Raw genomic sequence first — 22,968 nt, 5'->3', positions numbered from 1 at the left:
AGGAGCTCAGTTCTGCCGGGTCTTTATCCTTTTTTAGAATTAAAACAATAAGGGCCTCCATCATAGAGTATGGTAATTGCCCTCCCTGTGTTGCTTGGAAAAAGACCTGTAGCAGCTGAGGGAGAATCACATCGCTATACTTGCGATAAGCCTCATATGGAAGGCCATCTAGTCCTGGCGATGAGTTCCCCGAGATGGATCCAAGGGCATCCTGAAGCTCCATGAGAGTCAGCTCCTCCTCCAGATATTCCCTTTGAGCTTCATTTAAAGTAGGAAGTGGAATTCTCTCCAGGAAACGCATCGCCAGTTCAGATGACAAGTCTGGGGAGGATCTATATATCTGAGCGAAGTATTATAGAAAGGTATTCCCAATACCCTCTGGATCTGTTATAGTTTCCCCCTCTGCGTTACGGATCAGAATAATAGATTGTTTTTTTTTTTCTTGTTGTGAAATTATTCTAGCTAAAAGCTTACCCGGGCGTCCAGACTCGATAAAATAATTGAGCCCCTTGAAAAATACCCTATGGTTTGCCTTCTCTATTACGTATTTCCCCAGAGCACAACTAGCCTTCTGCATCTCTTCCCTGTTGTATTCAGTAGGATGGCTAGCATATCGCTCTGTTGTAAGTGAACTGTTTTGTATTGTGTTTTACTCTTTGCTTCTGGTCATAGCTACAAGCAAAGGAAGGACAGCAAAGGTTGGCAAGAACAGTCTGAAGTCAGCTGGTCCTGCTCCCTGCCGAGAGGGGGAGTTCCTGTTCAGAGACAGAGAAGAGAGGAAGCAACCTGCCAAGCTCCTGCTCCTTTGTCTAATTTCCAGAGAGAACTACTCCAATTGTCCTCAAGTAAAGACAAGATTCCAGACAGCAGAGTGAACTACTACATCAGTATCTACAGACAATGCTATTAGGTGTGGGACTACAGTCAAGCCACCTGCGACGACATGGTTATCAGTTTGAGTTAAATGTGTACTGGTGTTGGATATGTGTAATTATGTTATGTTGTGTAATTTGTTTCAAAAGACTGTCAGCACTCTCTCCCCCCTTTCGTTATCTCCCATTGTACTCTGAAAGAGCTCAGGACAATGACATTTTGGCCAGGCTCCTGCTAGGGCTGTCTGGAGCTATTTTAGCAGGTGGACCCCTGTGGTGTGGGGGCAGACAGAATGTCAGGGAAGGGGGATGGGATGAGATTACAGTTTCATCTGTTTGCTTTCTGTATATAAATCTGTGCAGTTGTTCAATAAGGCAGAATTGGTTTCACCTACACTGAGTCTTGTCTAGTGACTGGGGAAACTGGGAGCTACAGATCAGCGGTTTACAAATACTCCTGAGGAAGGAAGAATACAGAGGCGGACATACTGTTCCTGAGTACTGGGGGTCCGTCATATTGGTGGCAAGCGGTGGGATGCTCTTCCTTTGCCTGAGGAGACATTTAAACCACCACCGGGATTTATTTCTCAGCCGGCTGAGGAGAACTGACTCAAGCAGCCATGGGAGTGAAGTACTCTGAATTGTTGGGGATCATCTGTCCAAAGGGAGAAAAGGGTCTGTCTATGGAAGACTACTTCACCCTCAGGCAGACGGCACAGACAGCTCTATGGAATATTGCCAAGGCACACCGGGGACGGTTTAATCCATTTCCAGAACAAAGGGTCAGGGATCAGATGGGCCTGCGAATAGGTATCCTGGGAGAGCAGCCTCATGAGCATTGGGTGGCTGATTTGCACAAGTTGGTTCAGCGAGAGGCAAAGCTGGATGAATGGTATCGGGCCCTGTGTTGGTATGCAGAACAAACACAGCCGGGATTTACAGTTGAATATCCAGAGGGCTACAACCTTGATGATCCTGGACTGTAGTAGAACACCCTGGTGGATATGTTTGAGGTTGGGGGTGAGGGGAACTCTACCCTGGAGGATCTTTTTGCATACCGGAAAGACTGGCTTGGTTTGGAGAGAGTTTCAATGCTGAGAGCTGATTTGGAGTACATGGTAAAACAAGAATGGCTACTGGGAAAGGCATACAAGGAGCTGCTTGGACACGTCCAGCAGAGTGTCTCAGACCTAGTGGAAGCCACGTACCCAGAGACTGTGGATGTAATTGACTTTTCTGTGGAGGTTGTAAAACTCACTGAGTCCCCAGGTGAGGCGCTCACAACAGAGTAGAGTGCCACAAGCCTCTACCCAGCACTGGTTACAGCCCTGGAGTTCCAGGAAGAAGAGGCAAGTGGCCTCTCTGCCTATCAGCCTGGTGAGTTCCAGGGAGAAGAGGTAGCCGGCCTCTGTCCCCAACTGCAGATGGAGACCAAGGGAGAAGAGGTAGCTCACCTCTCTCCCCAGCGGCAGATGGAGACCCTGGGAGAAGAGGTAGCCGACCTCTCTCCCCAGTGGCAGAGGGTGTTCCAGGGAGAAGAGGTAGCTGACCTCTCTTCCCAGCAGCAAATGGAAACCCAGGGAGAAGAGGTAGCTGACCTATCTCCCCAGCGGCAGATGGAGACCCAGGAAGAAGAGGTAGCCGGCCTCTCTCCCCAGCAGCAGTTGGAGACCCAGGGAGACGAGGTAGCCGACCTCTCTCCCCAGTGGCAGATGGAGACCCAGGGAGAAGAGGTAGCCAACCTCTCTCCCCAGCGGCACATGGAGACCCAGGGAGAAGAGGTAGCCGACCTCTTTCCCCAGCGGCAGATGGAGACCCAGGGAGAAGAGGTAGCCGACCTCTCTCCCCAGTGGCAGATGGAGAGAGCAATATCCTAGTGGAAAAGCTAGCATCCGGGCAGAGAGCAGTTGGCCTCTGCCCACCAAGTACCCACAGCTCCAAACTAGAGAGCAACAATGCAGCAAGGAGTAGCAGATGCCCACTCAACATCTGGGGACAGACAGAACAGAGCCAGGCCCCAGAGTTCAACAGGACCAGTGTTTGTTTATGGGTGGGCTACTCAACTAACTCAGGCACTGACCGACAGGAGGTCAGATACCTGGTTAGTCTACCTTTGGGGGGGGGGGGGGGAGATATGTCACAGAACCCACCGTGACCTGGGCTATAGCGACTACGGACCTAGGAATTTGGAGACACCCTTTGCTTGGTTGAACCAGGGGTCCGGGGCCCATGGATGGCTGTTGCAGTGGAGCCTGGCCCTACAGCCATCCAATTTTCCAATTCAAAACAGGCTCTGGAAACCTAAGGCCAATGACCATGGATTATCTTGGAAAATGGAACTGAAGAGGGTGACTGTAACCTCATGGACATCCTCAAGTGGCCCCGTAGAGGGTCTCACCGGGTCTGCCATCCTTTAACTTGGGGTTACGACATGGTTATCAGTTTGAGTTAAATGTGTACTGGTGTTAGATATGTGTAATTATGGTATGTTGTGTAACTTGTTTCAAAACACTGTCAGCACTCCCCCCCCCCCTCTTTCGTTATCTCCCATTGTACTCTGAAAGAGCTCAGGACAATTACATTTTGGCCAGGCTCCTGCTAGGGCTGTCTGGAGCTATTTTAGCAGGTGGACCCCTGTGGTGTGGGGGCAGACAGAATGTCTGGGGAGGGGAAGGGGGATGGGATGAGATTACAGTCTCATCTGTTTGCTTTCTGTATATAAGTCTGTGCAGTTGTTCAATAAGGCAGAATTGGTTTCACCTACACTAAGTCTCGTCCAGTGACTGTGGAAACTGGGAGCTACAGATCAGCGGTTTACAATATCTCTTGAAGAAGGAAGAATACAGAGGCGGACATACTCTTCCTGAGTACTGTGGGTCCGTCACATAGACAAGATTCCAGACAGCAGAGTGAACTACTACATCAGCATCTACAAACACTGCTATTAGGTGTGGGACTACAGCCAAGCCACCCATCACTAAACAACCACTAGGCCAGCCTTATCTAAGTGCATAATTGCAGCCATGCAACCTCCAGATTCCTTGCTGGTGCCAGAAAATTGCAGTTAAAGCATGCTTGCTACTGTGAGTATTTTAAGTTCTATGTTGCACTTTGTTACAGTTAACTCTGGCCTCCTTCTTCAGTGCTATGATTCCACTGCACCGATTCCCAGGGAGCAACGGTCTGAGGGAATTTGCAGTGACACAAAAATTCATCAGGGCCGCTACCACTTTTATCGTCTACTCTGGCTCCTGAGGGGATAACTGCAATTCCACTAAGTTTTTCTAACCTTGGCCACACCAGGAGAAAGGTCTTAACAACATCTATGTTAGCAGACTCCTGGTATCCTGATGGTGTTAAAGGAGTGGTGGGCTCCAAATAGGTATTTCTTTATCTATGAAAAGACGGGAAAGATGCTGGAGAATGTTCAATACTCAAAATTAATGGAGTTTTTGAATTCAGATGAGTTCCTCAAATTATCTAGACAGGAGTGTGACAAGCTCTCTTGATGTCTAAGACATAAGTTTCAGAATATCCCCACCAAAATAGGTACTAAAGGGGTTGTCCCACGGAAAATATTTTTCAAACCAGCCCTTGGATCTGAATAGTTTTGTAATAGCACAAAATTGAAAATTTAGTATACCAAATGAGTTATTCAATAAAATCTATCTGTATTTCTGTTTGTTCTTTTTCTTATTTCTCTGTTCAACTCGCTAAGGTGGTCGCACATGCTCAAATCCATCCTTTAACTGTCACCAGCCATATCTAATGTTACAAGATGTGACAGAAAGGACATACCCCTGAGCTGCAGCAGAAAGGGCATGCACCTCCATGCTCTATCCACCATGCTTCACAGTTTGGGCAGTGCTCTTTCTCCTCCAAATGGAGCGTTGTTCATTTGTGCTAAAAAGTTCATTTTTTTCTTATCTCTCCATAGAGCATTTTCCCAGAAGCATTGGGACTAACCAGGAGATCTTGGGCAAACTTGAAATGGTCCCCAATGTTTTTTTGGACAGCAGTGGCATCCTGTTGGGGACGCTATGTTCATACTTGATGTTCATGTTTGCCCCACGACCAGTTTTGAAAGTGCTGTCTTGGTACAGTGGCAATCTGTCAAGCGATGATAATTTTACCTGCATGTTGGCATTGGCCACTCACCAAGGTACCAATGGGACGTGCTAACCATACTACGATACCTTCACCATGATGGCAGCTCAGACACGTCATACAATGGGTTCTACAAAGAAATGTAAAGGCAGAACATTGTTTTGAGTCTATGAAATATAAGTGCACCCGTTCCAGACTACCCCTCCTCCTGGCCCTTCATCTGGAGTCTGGTCTATGACATCTTTAGTTCTTTAGACTAATGATCCCAGTGTCTACCGTTTCCTGGGCAGGAAGACAGGAATAACTTTATGGGCTAGTATTACTTTCCATTTGCCTTTCAAATCTCTTTTTAAGCTCTGAAGCATTTCTCTATAAAATAAAACCTTGTCTCAGAATGGAACCCCTTAATAAACAAGGTAGCTTGGGACATTAGTATTCATAAGATCTTGACATTAGCAAATCTAAAGAACGCGGACGGCTCTACTAGATGGTATGCAAATGACATCTTAGCCTCATGTGCATAAGTCCGCAATTAAGTTGTTATTATGGTGATCGTGCGGGGTTACTGCTCATACATATTTTAATATGATGCCTTCAATTCCTTTTTATGTTTTTGATTCTTCCATGGAGCAGTGCAATAATAGAACATCTTTCATAATCTGGATATTGTAAAAGGCTCCTATAAAATCTTGTAGCTATTTTTCATCCATACCCTGCATTTAGAGACTATAGATCCATTATAATCCGCTCTGAATCTGCAAAGACTTTAAGCCAGGGATTCTTAAAGAGCAATTCTACCTGGAATTATGTCCCTGCGCCGAGTGATCTGAATCACAAGGGGGTGAAATTGTTCAGTGTGAAAGTTATTCAAACACTGGTTTCCTAAATGCAGGGGTAATCCCGTCCGGTAATGGTCAGGCAGGATAAATTCGGAGAGTGGGGGAAGGGAGACCTGCTTGAAATGATTGATTTGACCCCTTTTTACATGGCAACATTCTAGACGTGAAAAATACTGACTTATTTTTTTTCTTAATTGCCCTAATTTTGAAAAGAGTCTTCCAAGACTTCAATACCTATGATGTATTCATAAAAGGGATATTCCATAATTAGTGTAAAAAATCAAAATCTGATTTTGTTATATTGATTAAACCTTTTGCTATTTGAAAAATGTGTCTCACTTGCAGTGTGCTGCAAAATCATTCTTTAGTAACAAGTGGGATCACGACCATTTTGCTAGCACCTTTCAACCATAAGGTGTGCGGTACCATTACTATTTGGCCATCCTCAGTATAGGTCATCAATATTAGATCAGGGAGGGTCTGACATCCAGCCCCCCCCCCCACTAATCAGGTGTTTTGGGCAGCCACCAGTGTCAGGAACTATACAGTGGATGAAGCTAGAAGCAGACAGCTCCCTTCATTGTGTAGTGGCCATGCTGGGGTACTGCAGCTCTTTTTGCTTTTACAGTGTTCACTGTGTGCTAGAAATGACGCTACCTTTATTGTGCAGGTAAGTACAATTACAGCTACAATGACCTAGTGGATCACTGAAAGGGTTAATTTTTTATGCTATAAATGGTATTTAATGTTAGAGCACTTATTTCGTTATGCACCATATATCCCAAGTGGTTGTATATGGGCAATAAATAGGTAACACTGAGTCTTAGTTCCCAGGGTAATGGGCTGGTCCTGCCCCCCTGTTAGGGGGCAGTCTCTAGTCATCAGAGCTAGAGGCAACACGTGCATGTCTAAGCTCCTGCTAAGTAGGCCCAAAAGGGAAGCCTCAAGCAGGAAAACACCATTCCTGAGACTAGGAGCTGCCAGAGAGCAACTACTGAGACTATCCCTGAGGGAAAGAGAACAGATATCTACAGAAGGCTTAGAACCAAGGCCATGCACTGGATTCAGACAGTAAGATATCACTCGTTTGTGGCACCACATTTTGAGGCTAACTGGCCGTTCAAATCTAAGATCTGCGCCCGCAGCCTGGAAATTGCAGAAAAAGTTAATAAGAATGGTCACTGTGACACCAATTTTATTTTTGCTAAGCACCTGGAAATGGTCAGGGCAGAGAGAGCGGTGTGTAATGAAGATGCAGCCTGTGTCTGGATGGTGGACAATGAAACTATGGGAGCTGCTCGTCCTAGTCAGTGGATCAAACAATCCACTCCATTGGTGGACTGTTCGGGCCTTTTGGCGCTTGTTAGCTGTGTGTGCCCTCAGGTAACCACTGCTCCTAGCAGCTAGTTCAGACCAATCTAGATGGCAATTCGCTGTATTCATGCGCCCCCTCTCAAATTCTTTCAGCTGGGAATAATTTCTTTGAGTGCATCGTAGAGGCATGTCAAGCAGTCAATGATCTCTCACCAAGAAGTACACTACCCAAAAGTAGCCTCTGAGAGCCTTTTTATTGGGCAGAGGGGAAGCACTTTTACGCCCTCTTGTTGTAAGACTTAGGGGGTCATTTATCAAACTGGTGTAAAATAGAACTGGCTTAGTTGCCCATAGCAACCAATTATATTCCACCTATTATTTTGGACAGCTTCTTTGGAAAATGAAAGGAGGAATCTGATTGGTTGCTAGGGGCAACTAAGCCAGTGTGATAAATGATCCCCTCAGCGTCTAATCAGACCACAGAGAGTGAAGAGCATATACATGCATGCTACACGTAAGCTGCACACACTCAAACATACTATATACACTCACCTAAAGAATTATTAGGAGCACCTGTTCTATTTCTCATTAATGCGATTATCTAGTCAACCAATCACATGGCAGTTGCTCCAATGCATGTAGGGTTGTGGTCCTGGTCAAGACAATCTCCTGAACTCCAAACTGAATGTCAGAATGGGAAAGAAAGGTGATTTAAGCAATTTTGAGCGTGGCATGGTTGTTGGTGCCAGACGAGCCGGTCTGAGTATTTCACAATCTGCTCAGTTACTGGGATTTTCACGCACAACCATTTCTAGGGTTTTCAAAGAATGGTGTGAAAAGGGAAAAACATCCAGTATGCGGCAGTCCTGTGGGCGAAAATGCCTTGTTGATGCTAGAGGTCAGAGGAGAATGGGCCGACTGATTCAAGCTGATAGAAGAGCAACGTTGACTGAAATAACCACTCGTTACAACCGAGGTAAGCAGCAAAGCATTTGTGAAGCCACAACACGCACAACCTTGAGACGGATGGGCTACAACAGCAGAAGACCCCACCGGGTACCACTCATCTCCACTACAAATAGGAAAAAGAGGCTACAATTTGCACGAGCTCACCAAAATTGGACTGTTGAAGACTGGAAAAATGGTTTCTTGAACATGACAATGAGTTCACTGTACTAAAATGGCCCCCACAGTCACCAGATCTCAACCCAATACAGCATCTTTGGGATGTGGTGGAACGGGAGCTTCATGCCCTGGATGTGCATCCCTCAAATCTCCATCCACTGCAAGATGCTATCCTATCAATATGGGCCAACATTTCTAAAGAATGCTATCAGCACCTTGTTGAATCAATGCCACGTAGAATTAAGGCAGTTCTGAAGGCAAAAGGGGGTCCAACACCGTATTAGTATGGTGTTCCTAATAATTCTTTAGGTGAGTGTAGATAGAAGTTACTCATGCATAGGACATATGGCGCACACATGAAGTTACACATAGAACACAAGGCGCACATGTGCTAGTTACACATAGGACACAAGGTGCGCATACCAGTTACACATAGGACACATGGCGCACAGATGGCACTCAGAAATAGGGCATATGATGCACACATGCCACACAGGACACACAATCCAGATGTACTTAGGACAGATGTTGCATAGAAACCACTCACACATTCCTCTTATATGATATGTGTAAGTGGTTTCATGTGTGCAGGAGTAGAAAATGATAAATGATATGGGCTGGCTAATTATGTTGCCATGCTTTCTGTCAATTTAGACCTGCCTGCAACATGGGGCCACTTTTACCTTTTTTTGTTCAGGGCCACTTTTACTCCCCAGTCTGCCTCTGGCTGCAGACCTACTTTCCAGCATCACTGCTGCAATCACTAATTAGCATGTCAATGGTCCTCCTCTTCTCCACTCTCATCCCCTATTATTTCTCTACTGCCCACTGTGACTGACTGAACCGTCACTGGGGCTGCTGGAGAAGCCTGAGAGCCAGCCTCCTTCCTACAGACTATGGACCGATAACTATGGAGACCCCCTCAGACCTTTTGGGGTTACAAGAAACTATGAACCCTGATTTATGTGTGGAATTTATATGCCACATATTTCCTATTGGCCATTAAAAGGCATGGTGTGGATTCAGCAACACAAAAAGGGTTAACTCTGCACTGAGACTCCCACTGATTGTGTTAGTGATGGGATTAAGGTAGCTGATTTATAAGAGCAGCCGACTCCTAGATGAGTAGATCACCCTATGATACACTCAGGAGATAATCCCATCACATGTGTCTCCTCTCTCCCTATTCATTCATTATGGAGGTGGTGAAGATGTCTGTTTGCATGTTGTTCATGGTTGATTGCGTTATGTTGTTAGACTTCTTGAACTGTATATATACTGAGTTGATCTTCAATAAAGAGAGTTCCTGTTTTACCCTTCATCTTGTTGAGCCTGGTTTTTGGGTAACTGATCGACACTGGGGATTGCTATACACTGAAGATTTGATATACACCCCTGGCTATAACTACTAGCTCTTGTAAGAGCTGTTCCTGCTCTCTGGATTTAGGAGAGGTTCACCCACTGGAAGCGGAAGCCCGGTCTTGGGTCCAGCGTGGGTGGAAGACGGTGAGACCCCAACCGAGGTGTTCCTGTTTCTGGTTCCTGTGGTGGTTTTGAAGTAGAGCAAAGTGCTTGGAGTCATCGGAAAGCGCTAGGAGCATCCATCAACAGAGGTACCCAGTCGGGGTGCCAGGAGATCCGTTACAGTGGTGGCAGCAGTAGGGTGGCGTCCTAGTGTTAGGAGAAGCAGCTAGTAGACACCGTTCGTAGAACATATTGAGGGAAACGCTAGTATCCGTACAGCTCCCCTGGCTACAGCAGGATGGAATCGGCTAGTCTTCGGACAGCATTCCACTACGATGAGGAGGATTACATGGACTGGAGGGATGCATTCCGGAAAGGCGTCTGGCACGAGGCCCTGGAAGATGTACCGCGTAGGCGGGGCGAGCGTCTCCGCAGCGAGGAGCAGCAGTTGCGGATGCGAGTGGCTCTGCGAATGCCCCTTCTGGGAGAGCAGCCCCTGGATGAGTGGGTGACAGAACCCGAGAGCCTGGTATGGAAGGAGCTTTGGTTAGATGACGCCTACCAGGCACTCTGGTGGTATGTGATTAGGCACTCCCCCTGGATGGCTGAGCACGACAGACCCGAGGGTGAGGATTATGATGGCCCTGGCCTGTTGTTTGAGTCCTTTGCAGAACCAGAGTTCGGAGATGCTGGAGAGTCCCGGTTCAGGGATATCTATGACTACAGGGAGGCTATGCATGATTGGGCTACAGCGAGAGAGGCTGGCTCCCCACAGGCTACCCCAGCAGAAGAGCTGGAATCTGGGCAGAGCGCAGTTGGCCTCTGCCCTCCCTTTTTCTCCTGTCCAGACGCTGACTCCCCACAGGCGGCTACACCAGTGGAAGAGCTGGCAGCTGGGCAGAGCGTAGTTGGCCTCTGCCCTCCCCTATCCTCTTGTCCAGAGGCTGACTCCCCACAGGCTACCCCAGCCGAAGAGCTGGCATCTGGGCAGAGCGCAGTTGGCCTCTGCCCTCCCCTATCCTCTTGTCCAAAGCCTGACTCCCCACTGGCTACCCCAGTGGAAGAGCTGGCATCTGGGCAGAGCGCAGTCAGCCTCTGCCCACCAAGTACCCACAGCTCCAAGCTAGAGAACATCAATGAACCAAGGAGTAGCAGATTCCCACTCAACAGCTGGGGACATACAGGACATAGCCAGGCCCCAGAGTTCAACAGGACCAGTGTTTGTTTATTGGTGGGCTACTCGACTAACTCAGGCACCGACCGACAGGAGGTTAGGTACCTGGTTAGTCTACTGTTGGAAGGGGAGAAATGTGACGGACTGAACCGTCACTGGGGCTGCTGGAGAAGCCTGAGGGCCAGCCTCCTTCCTACAGACTATGGACCCAGAACTATGGAGACCCCCTCAGACCTTTTGGGGTTACAAGGAACTATGAACTATGAATTTATATGCCACATATTTCCTATTGCCCATTAAAAGGCATGGTGTTGATTCAGCAACACAAAAAGGGTTAACTCTGCACTGAGACTCCCACTGATTGTGTTAGTGATGGGATTAAGTTAGCTGATTATAAGAGAAGCCGACTCCTAGAGGAGTAGATCACCCTATGATACACTCAGGAGATAATCCCATCACATGTGTCTCCTCTCTCCCTATTCATTCATTATGGAGGGGGTGAAGATGTCTGTTTGCATGTTGTTCATGGTTGATTGCGTTATGTTGTTAGACTTCTTGAACTGTATATATACGGAGTTGATCTTCAATAAAGAGAGTTCCTGTTTTACCCTTCATCATGTTGAGGCTGGTGTTTGGATAACTGATCGACACTGGGGATTGCTATACTCTGAAGATTTGCTATACTCCCCTGGCTATAACTACTAGCTCTTGTAAGAGCTGTTCCTGCTCTCTGGATTTAGGAGAGGTTCACCCACTGGAAGCCGAAGCCCGGTCTTGGGTCCAGCGTGGGTGGAAGAGGGTGAGACCCCAACCAAGGTGTTCCTGGTTCCTGTGGTGGTTTTGGTGTAGAGCGGAGTGTTTGGAGTCCTCGGAAAGCGCTAGGACCCTTCATTAATGGAGGTACCCGGTCGGGGTGCTAGGAGATCCGTTACACCCACCCCCAGGTCCATCTCCACCTGTGTTGCTTCCAAACCGGCAACAAGTCTCCTGTGATGGAAAACTGAATCAAGCCAGCAAAGGAGGCAATACGGAATAATCACAATATATTAGTAAGTGCCTTGTATTAACTTTCTCTACATGATAAATGTCATTTGCTGAAGTGAGACAACCCCTTTTAAAGGGGTTTTCGGTGATTTTTTAAACTAATGACCTATCCTCAAAAAAGGTAATCAGTATCTGATCGGTGGGGTCCGATCAGATGTTTCAGAAGGCAGCAGTGCTCCTGTGAGGGCCGTGGACTTCTCTCTGCTTACCAAGCACGGATAAGGCCATCAGTATCAGAATCCTGGAAAAACCCTTTAATACTCAATTTAGAGGCTGATTGCTAGGCATATATAGCCTTCTGCCTAGCACCTACACCATTTCATATGAGGCTGTCAGGCAGCATTTCAACCAGTCTGTCTCCGATAGATCAGTGCAAGACTGAATTGGCTCTTACTATAAAAAAATAAAATAAAGAATTGTAATTTTACAGTTTGATGAAGCACCAAAAGTGAGAAAAACAAGATAAGACACTTAAAGGTCTCTATTATGTATGTGCCCAGTATGACCCAGTAATACTTTCCAGCCACCGTATTGGTATTCTCAGCCTGAATCCAGCAGCTGCAGGCGGTAGATAAGCAATTTCCTGGCTTTCCAAATATTTATTCATATTATACTCAAATTTAGTAGTATGTTATGTATTATACCACTATGTCCTATTAATCATTAAAATGGCTCAGTATTTGCATCCCAAACAATTTGCAATTCATGATACTGAGCAGGCACAACCCCCCCATTATACCGTAAGTGCAAGTACATGCGAGACCCATTATCTCACTGTGCAGAGAGCTGCAGGCATCCAACCTCCTGTCAACCTGTCACAGCCTCATATATTTTTACACAGACACTGTATGAATGGATCTGGTCAAAGACACAGAAATTCTTTTGTGTTTTGGCTATACTGATTTTTATGACATTTACGCTATAGCGAATGCAGCCCTGGGTGCTTGACACGGCACATGGGTCCTCTATCACAGTGATCGCAAAGTGCAGTTCGCGAGCCACAAGCAGCACTTTAGACCCTTCAAAGCGGCTCTTTGGTGCGGGCTCCCACGGCGAAACCAACCCATCCTGCACTACAGAGGAATCTTGCCTGTGGGACGCATTTGCGTTCCACAAAGCAAGAGAGGGCGTGTTCACTAACTAGTATTAGCGCACGCGCATCATGACAGTAAGCAGTACGCACCTCCTTCCAGACGTCGGAACGAGGAGGAAGTGACGAGGGGTAGTGAAGACTTCCCGGGCAGTGAAATCTGCCAGAGACAGAACACCGCTGCAGGCTACAAGTCAGAGTCAGTGTACCTCCTTCTACCTCCTTTCAGAGTCAGTGTACCTCCTTCTACCTCCTTTCAGAGACAGTGTACCTCCTTCTACCTCCTTTCAGAGACAGTGTACCTCCTTCTACCTCCTTTCAGAGTCAGTGTACCTCCTTCTACCTCCTTTCAGAGTCAGTGTACCTCCTTCTACCTCCTTTCAGAGTCAGTGTACCTCCTTCTACCTCCTTTCAGAGTCAGTGTACCTCCTTCTACCTCCTTTCAGAGTCAGTGTACCTCCTTCTACCTCCTTTCAGAGACAGTGTACCTCCTTCTACCTCCTTTCAGAGTCAGTGCACCTCCTTCTACCTCCTTTCAGAGACAGTGTGCCTCCTTCTACCTCCTTTCAGAGTCAGTGTACCTCCTTCTACCTCCTTTCAGAGACAGTGTACCTCCTTCTACCTCCTTTCAGAGTCAGTGCACCTCCTTCTACCTCCTTTCAGAGTCAGTGTACCTCCTTCTACCTCCTTTCAGAGACAGTGTACCTCCTTCTACCTCCTTTCAGAGTCAGTGCACCTCCTTCTACCTCCTTTCAGAGTCAGTGTACCTCCTTCTACCTCCTTTCAGAGTCAGTGCACCTGCTTCTACCTCCTTTCAGAGTCAGTGTACCTCCTTCTACCTCCTTTCAGAGTCAGTGCACCTCCTTCTACCTCCATTCAGAGTCAGTGTACCTCCTTCTACCTCCTTTCAGAGTCAGTGTACCTCCTTCTACAGGTGACTCAATTATTTGGCATCAGCATTTACTTGGCATGTGTTTAAACAGCAAAAGTAATGTCTGCAGACAAGTTTAATAAAAGTAAAAAATGATAAAGATAAAATGAAATAATAATCAAGATCCAAATAAAAGAAAGTACATATAATAGTATGTAAAAACACACTCTGGGCTCAGGCCCACAAATGTAAGGGCACCGTGCCTGTGCTGCGGACCGCAAATAGCGGTCCGCAATGCACGGACACAGACCACGGGGCAGCTGCATGAGGATCGCGGACCCATTCACTTGAAGGGGGTTCACGATCCGCATCCGACTGCCCGCACCGCAAAAAAGTAGCGCATGCTGAAGTGAATGTGTCCATCATGCGGGCTGCACACGGCATATGCTGTGAAGATACGAGATGTGCAGCACCTGAAACTACGGATACTGGAAGCCTGTGCTAGCATTTCTCCTGCGGTGTTGCTATCAGTGTGTGAAGAGTGGGAGAAGAGGGTTGCATTGACATTCTAACACAATGGGCAGCAAATTAAACACATTTTATAAGTGGTCAGAAACTTGTAAATAACTTATGAAAGAATAAAGTTACGTTAAAACCAAGCACACCATTGTTTTTCTTGTAAAATTCCCAATAAGTTTGATGTGTCACATGACCCTCTTCCTATTGAAAAAACAAAAGTTGGATTCAAAATGGCCAACTTCAAAATGGCCGCCATGGTCACCACCCATCTTGAAAAGTTTTCCCTCTCACATATACTAATGTGCCACAAACAGGAAGTTAATATCACCAACCATTCCCATTTTATTAAGGTGTATCCATATAAATGGCCCACCCTGTATTATAAATCCACATGGTAGGTGGGGGCCCCTATTATAATTTGTGTGCTGAGACCTAGAAGCCTACCTAACCTTTTAACAAACTTTGAATAAGGCTACATGCACACGATCGTGCCTTTTTTGCGGTCCGCAAAAAACGGAAGCCGCCCGTGTGCCTTCCACAATTTGCGGAACGGAACGGCCTATTGTAGAAATGCCTATTCTTGTCCACAAAACGGACAAGAATAGGACATTGCTATATTTTTTTTGCGGGGCCAAATCTTTATTTATATAGCGCCAACATATTTCGAAGCGCTTTACAATTCAGGGGTTCGTGTACAAAATAACAAAACAGACAAGTCAATAATTAGAGCAAGAGGAATGAGGGCCTTGCTCGCAAGAGCTTACAATCTATGAGAAGAAAGGGGTGACATAAAAGGTGAAAGTGCTTGTTTTGTGCAATGGTCCGGCCATAGGGGAGTAGATGTAAAGCTGCAGGTTCAGGAACTAAAGATAAATGGGCTATATGTGGAGAGGAGTTAGATCAGGGGACGTGATAGGCCACCCTAAAAAGGGTTTTGGAGGAGCGCCTAAAACGGTGTAAATTGCGATTTAACCTGATTTCTTGGGGGTAGGGCATTCCACAGAACTGGTGCAGCTCGGGCAAAATCTTGAAGCTGGGATTGAGAGGTTCTGATTATGGTGGACATCAGTCGTAAATCGTTTACAGAGCGAAGAGCATGGGAAGGGTGCATGGGATTAGATTCTATACTGTACGGGCAACCAGTGCAAAGACTGGCACAGGGCGGAGGCACCGGAGTAGCGGTTGGACAGATAGGTAACCCTGGCTGCTGCATTAAGAATAGATTGGAGAGGGGAGAGTCTGGTGAGGGGGAGGCCAATTAATAGTGAGTTACAGTAATCGAGACAGGAATGGATCAGGGCAACAATGAGAGATTTTATCATTTCCATAGTGAGAAAGGGGCGGATTCTAGAGATGTTTTTGAGGTTAAGGCGACATAAGTGGGCGAGAGATTGAATATAGGGGGTGAAGGAAAGATCAGTGTCAAACATAACACCAAGACAGCGGGCGTGCTGCCTAGGAGTGATGATGGTGCCCTACACTGAGAGGGAGATATCAGGTTTGAGTAGACTAGTAGATGGTTTGGGTAGGCTAGTAGATGGTTTGGGTAGGCTAGTAGATGGTTTGGGTAGGCTAGTAGATGGTTTGGGTAGGCTAGCAGATTTCCTCTGGGAATGCTGAATGTCTAGTTTGCAGCTCTCACGGATGGTGAGTGGAGACTAGCTGCCATCCACTACACACAGAACATAGAGGATAATCTGCTTCATAACCTTTTTATGTTCATTCAGCACCAGGATCATGGAGGACATTGCAGAGAGAAACTGATCTCTATGGTTGTGAATAAAACATTTAGGAAGTTTACATCTCAGCCCATGTAGCTGAAGCAGTCTGCTTGTCTGTTTGTGTCTCAGTTCCTGCTCACTCCTCCCCCCTCCCCTCTACAAAGACTTGCATTGACATGTGTAATATGATCCTCCTGTGGAGCTGCTCCCGCCCTGGACGGGATTAACCACTTCAGCCCCGCTAGCTGAAACCCCCTTCATGACCAGAGCACTTTTTACACTTCGGCACTACACTCCTTTCACCGTTTATCGCTCGGTCATGCAACTTACCACCCAAATGAATTTTACCTCCTTTTCTTCTCACTAATAGAGCTTTCATTTGGTGGTATTTTATTGCTGCTGACATTTTTACTTTTTTTGTTATTAATCAAAATGTACCGATTTTTTTGCAAAAAAATGACATTTTTCACTTTCAGCTGTAAAATTTTGCAAAAAAAACGACATCCATATATACATTTTTCGCTAAATTTATAGTTCTACATGTCTTTGATAAAAAAAAAATGTTTGGGCAAAAAAAAATGGTTTGGGTAAAAGTTATAGCGTTTACACACTATGGTACAAAAATGTGAATTTCCGCTTTTTGAAACAGCTCTGATTTTCTGAGCACCTGTCATGATTCCTGAGGTTCTACAATGCCCAAACAGTAGAAAAACCCCACAAATGACCCCATTTCGGAAAGTAGACACCCTAAGGTATTCGCTGATGGGCATAGTGAGTTCATAGAACTTTTTATTTTTTGTCACAAGTTAGCGGAAAATGATGATGATTTTTTTAATTTATTTTTTTCTTACAAAGTTTCATATTCCACTAACTTGCGACAAAAAAAAAAAAATTCTAGGAACTCACCATGCCCCTCACAGAATACCTTGGGGTGTCTTCTTTCCAAAATGGGGTCACTTGTGGCGTAGTTATACTGCCCTGGCAATTTAGGGGCCCAAATATGTGAGAAGTACTTTGCAATCAAAATGTGTAAAAAATGACCGGTGAAATCCGAAAGGTGCACTTTGGAATATGTGCCCCTTTGCCCACCTAGGCAGCAAAAAAGTGTCACACATCTGGTATCGCCGTACTCAGGAGAAGTTGGGGAATGTGTTTTGGGGTGTCATTTTACATATACCCATGCTGGATGAGAGAAATATCTTGGCAAAAGACAACTTTTCCAATTTTTTTATACAAAGTTGGCATTTGACCAAGATATTTTTCTCACCCAGCATGGGTATATGTAAAATGACACCCCAAAACACATTCCCCAACTTCTCCTGAGTACGGCGATACCACATGTGTCACACTTTTTTGCTGCCAAGGTGGGCAAAGGGGCACATATTCCAAAGTGCACCTTTCGGATTTTGCAGGCCATTTTTTTACACATTTTGATTGCAAACTACGTCGCACACATTTGGGCCCCTAAATTGCCAGGGCAGTATAACTACGCCACAAGTGACCCCATTTTGGAAAGAAGACACCCCAAGGTATTCCGTGAGGGGCACTGCGAGTTCCTAAAATTTTTTTTTTTTGTCACAAGTTAGCGGAAAATGATGATTTTTTTTTTCTTCTCTTTTTTCCTTACAAAGTCTCATATTCCACTAACTTGCGACAAAAAATAAAAAATTCTAGGAACTCGCCATGCCCCTCACGGAATACCTTGGGGTGTCTTCTTTCCAAAATGGGGTCACTTGTGGCGTAGTTGTACTGCCCTGGCAAGTTAGGGGCCCAAATGTGTGAGAAGTACTTTGCAATCAAAATGTGTAAAAAATGGCCTGTGAAATCCGAAAGGTGCTCTTTGGAATGTGTGCCCCTTTGCCCACCTTGGCTGCAAAAAAGTGTCACACATCTGGTATCGCCGTACTCAGGAGAAGTTGGGGAATGTGTTTTGGGGTGTCATTTTACATATACCCATGCTGGGTGAGAGAAATATCCTGGCAAAAGACAACTTTTCCAATTTTTTTATACAAAGTTGGCATTTGACCAAGATATTTTTCTCACCCAGCATGGGTATATGTAAAATGACACCCCAAAACACATTCCCCAACTTCTCCTGAGTACGGCGATACCAGATGTGTGACACTTTTTTGCAGCCTAGATGCGCAAAGGTGCCCAAATTCCTTTTAGGAGGGCATTTTTAGACATTTGGATCCCAGACTTCTTCTCATGCTTTAGGGCCCCTAAAAAGCCAGGGCAGTAAAAGTACCCCACATAAAACCCCACTTTGGAAAGAAGACACCCCAAGGTATCCAATGAGGGGCCTGGCAAGTTCATAGAATTTTTTTTTTTCGCATAAGTTAGCGGAAATTGATTTTTTTTTTTCTCACAAAGTCTCACTTTCCGCTAACTTAGGACAAAAATTTAAATCTTTCATGGACTCAATATGCCCCTCAGCGAATACCTTGGGGTGTCTTCTTTCCAAAATGGGGTCAGTTGTGGGGTGTTTGTACTGCCCTGCCATTTGAGGGTCTCCGCAATCATTACATGTATGGCCAGCATTAGGAGTTTCTGCTATTCTCCTTATATTGAGCATACAGGTAATGAGATTTTTTTTTCCGTTCAGCCTCTGGGCTGAAAGAAAAAAATGAACGGCACAGATTTCTTCATTCGCATCGATCAATGTGGATGAAAAAATCTCTGCCCAAAAAAAAAAAAGGAGGGGAAAGGCGTCTGCCAGGACATAGGAGCTCCGCCCAACATCCATACCCACTTAGCTCGTATGCCCTGGCAAACCAGATTTCTCCATTCACATCAATCGATGTGGATCAATAAATCATTGCCGGGATATTTTTTTTTAAATATATATACAAAGTGTTTGCCAAAGCATAGGAACGCCGCCTCCTCCTCAGCTCGTATGCCTCGGCAAACGTATCTGTTACTGCAGAGGAGAAAATCTCGTCTTGCAGCGCCGCATACACCGACTTGCGTGTAATCTGACAGCAGCGCAATGCTTCTGTCAGAATGCACATCAGTGCTGCAGCTAGTTGATCGGTTGGTCCACCTGGAAGGTAAAAAAAGAAAAGAAAAAAAAAACGCAATAATTTTATTAACTTTGGAACAGAACATGTAAACTTTAACTTTCTGAACTAAACATTAACGTGTTTGCTTACTGGTGTTTTTTTTTTTTTGTTTTTTTTTTACCTTTATAGAACAAACCTCTCCTTCCCCATGGGTCAATGTGCAAAGCGCAAATCGCCCAAAGATGTGGCGAAGTGCGTTATGCACTTTGTCCCAGGTGAAAGGAGACGTTTGCAGCAGCAGTGAGTGAATGGGCCCTAATAGCCCTGTGTGCCTGTCCTGGTGAGATGATCCCTATGTTAGGTGTACCTGTGTGTGGTACTTTCGGAAACACTCCCCTAAGCATAGGGCAGGGTGGTCAGGACAGTCAGGACAGAAATAGCGGGTGTCACGCCTTATTCCACTCCTGCTACAGACACGACATCTTTTTCGGGGTGACGGGTGGGTTGAGGTACCAGCAACGACATTGGGGAAATGTCGCTCGTGTAGACGGCTAACTACACTGGTTGATGGGGCCACGGAACCTCCTGGGTACAGGAGGTTCTCAATGATCTCTTCCTGAAATTTGAGGAAGGATCCAGTTCTCCCAGCCTTACTGTAAAGAACAAAACTATTGTACAGAGCCAATTGAATTAAATATACAGACACCTAAATATACAACCAGCGTCTGGTTCTGCGGGAAACTAAATACGGAGACAACATCTGGTCATTGAAGTCCACCCCTCCCATGTGAAGGTTATAGTCGTGGACTGAGAGGGGCTTTTCAATGACACGGGTTGCTCGCTCAATTTGTATTGTCGTGTCTGCGTGAATGGAGGAGAGCATGTAAACGTCACGCTTGTCTCTCCATTTCACCGCGAGCAGTTCTTCGTTACACAGTGCGGCCCTCTGCCCCCTTGCAAGACGGGTGCTAATGAGCCGTTGGGGGAAGCCCGCGCGACTAGTTCGCACGGTACCACAGGCGCCAATCTGTTCCAGAAACAAATGCCTAAAGAGGGCCACACTTGTGTAAAAATTGTCCACATAAAGATGGTACCCCTTGCCGAATAAGGGTGACACCAAGTCCCAGACTATCTTCCCACTGCTCCCCAGGTAGTCAGGGCTCCAGGGTCTGATCTTTTCCCTCATAGACACGAAATTTGTGTGTATAGCCTGTGGCCCTTTCACAGAGCTTATACAATTTGACCCCATACCGGGCGCGCTTGCTTGGGATGTATTGTTTGAAGCCAAGGCGCCCGGTAAAATGTATAAGGGACTCGTCTACGCAGATGTTTTGCTCTGGGGTATACATATCTGCAAATTTCAGGTTGAAATGGTCTATGAGGGGCCGAATTTTGTGGAGCCGGTCAAAAGCAGGGTGGCCTCTGGGACGGGAGGTGCTGTTATCACTAAAGTGCAGGAAACGCAGGATGGTCTCAAATCGTGTCCTGGACATAGCAGCAGAGAACATGGGCATGTAATGAATTGGGTTCGTGGACCAATATGACCGCAATTCATGCTTTTTAGTTAGACCCATGTTGAGGAGGAGTCCCAAAAAAGTTTTAAGTTCGGAAACTTGGACTGGTTTCCACCGGAAAGGCTGGGCATAAAAGCTTCCCGGGTTGGCGGTTATAAATTGTGTGGCATACCGGTTTGTCTCTGCCACAACTAAGTCTAAGAGCTCCGCAGTCAAGAACAGCTCAAAAAATCCCAGGGCCGAACCGATCTGAGCTGTCTCAACCTGAACTCCAGGCGGTGAAAGGGGGAACTACAGGTGCGGCTGAAGTTGGGGACTGCCAATCAGGGTTTGCCAGCACCTCTGGGATTCTAGGGGCTCTACGGGCACGTCTTTGCGGTGGCTGAGACGGGGTCACTACTGCACGTGCCACCGTACCAGCTTCAACTGCCCTTCTGGTGCTCGCTACTTCACCATGTTCTACGGCAGTGCTGGTACTGGGTCCAGGAAGGGCTGGGCTGCTGGTGTATGCCTCACCACGTAATCCGACAGCACCAGCCCCACTCTGCTGCTCTTGAAGCGGATCCTGCGCAACCTGCGGTCTAGCGACACGGGGCCGGGTACGCCTGGTGCTATCAGGGACCTCAGCCTCCTCGTCCGAACTTTGGGTCAGAGAGCCACTGCTTTCTACAGGTTCATATTCTGACCCGCTAGATTCATCAGATGAGGGTTCCCATTCCTCATCCGACTGGGTCAGAAGCCTGTAGGCCTCTTCAGAAGAATACCCCCTGTTAGACATGTGGGCAACTAAATTTAGGGGTATTCCCTGAGACTACCCAAGAAAAAAAAAGCAAGCCTGTCTTACAAATGGGAGGCTAGCGAAGTACCGGAGGCAGCTGCGGTTGATGGTTGATAAAAAATATCAAAACTGATTTTTTTTACCGCCGCAGTGCGTGTAAAGTGAATGTGCAGTGATCAAAGAAAATTTTTTTTTTTGTCACTGCGGTGGGGCGGGCGTGGGCGAACGCACGTGTGGGCGACCGATCAGGCCTGATCGGGCAAACACTGCGTTTTGGGTGGAGGGAGAACTAAAGTGACACTAATACAATTATAGATCTGACCGTGATCAGTTTTGATCACTTCCAGATACTATAAAAGTACAAATGCTGATTAGCGATACGCTAATCAGCGAATAACGGACTGCGGTGCGGTGGGCTGGGCGCTAACTGATCCCTAAACTACCTAACCAAGGGGCCTAAACTATACCTAAAACCTAACGGTCAATACCAGTGAAAAAAAAAGTGACAGTTTGCACTGATCACTTTTTTCCTTTCACTAGTGATTGACAGGGGCGATCAAAGAGGTGATCAAAGGGTTAATAGGGGTGATCTGGGGGCTAAGTGTGGTGTAGTGGGTACTCACAGTGATGTGTGCTCCTCTGCTCCTCTGCTGGAACCAACCGACCAAAAGAAGGAGCAGAGGAGCACAGCAGCCATATAACCACATCATATTTACTAATATGATGGGTTAAATGGCTGCTGATTGTTTTTTTTTAAAATCAGCAACCTGCCAGCCAATGATCGTGGCCGGCAGGTTGCTGACGAAATACTTGGCTACGAAATGCCGGCCCGCGATGCGCATGCGTGGGCCGGCTGTGACGTAATCTCGCGTCTCGCGAGATGACGCGCCGATGCGTCCAGGACGAACAAATCAACCACCTCCCGGACGCATCGGTGCGTTAGGCGGTCGGGAGGTGGTTAAAGGGTTTCTCTCACTTCAGCAAATGCCATTTATCACATAGAGAAAATTAATATAAGGCACTTACTAATGCATTGCGATTTTTCATATTGTTTCTTTTGCTCTTACACTGTTTGTTTCCAGGGGTTATGGCCACCTCTGCAGTGCAGATACAAGGTGGCTGGGACAGGAGCCGCTGTGCATACATGCCTATGTGCACCCACATGGTCTCAGCCATCACAGAGGCCAGCAATTTTTCCTTTAGTGTGCAAACACGACCATCGCTGCTGGATTGCAGGGTGGTCATTATCCCTGGATACAAGCAGTGTATTATGTGATGGAAAAATGAATCCAGCCAGCAAAGGAAGCAATATGGACAATCACAATACATTAGTGTCTTGTATTAGCTGTCTCTACATGATAAATGCTATTTGCTGAAGCCTTTTAAGGCATTTTTCAACGTGAAAATCTATTAAAAAGGGGGAGGAGAGGTAAACAGCTGATAACATGAGAACTAGACATATTTCACTGATAAGAAATTGCAAAGTTTATTGTGGTTGCTTGTACTATTCAGTTATAGGATCCGGCCACCTTCT

This window comes from Bufo gargarizans, chromosome 3, assembly GCF_014858855.1.
Source record: "Bufo gargarizans isolate SCDJY-AF-19 chromosome 3, ASM1485885v1, whole genome shotgun sequence".
NCBI lineage: Eukaryota > Metazoa > Chordata > Amphibia > Anura > Bufonidae > Bufo > Bufo gargarizans.
Note: the sequence above shows the minus strand (reverse complement) of the source record.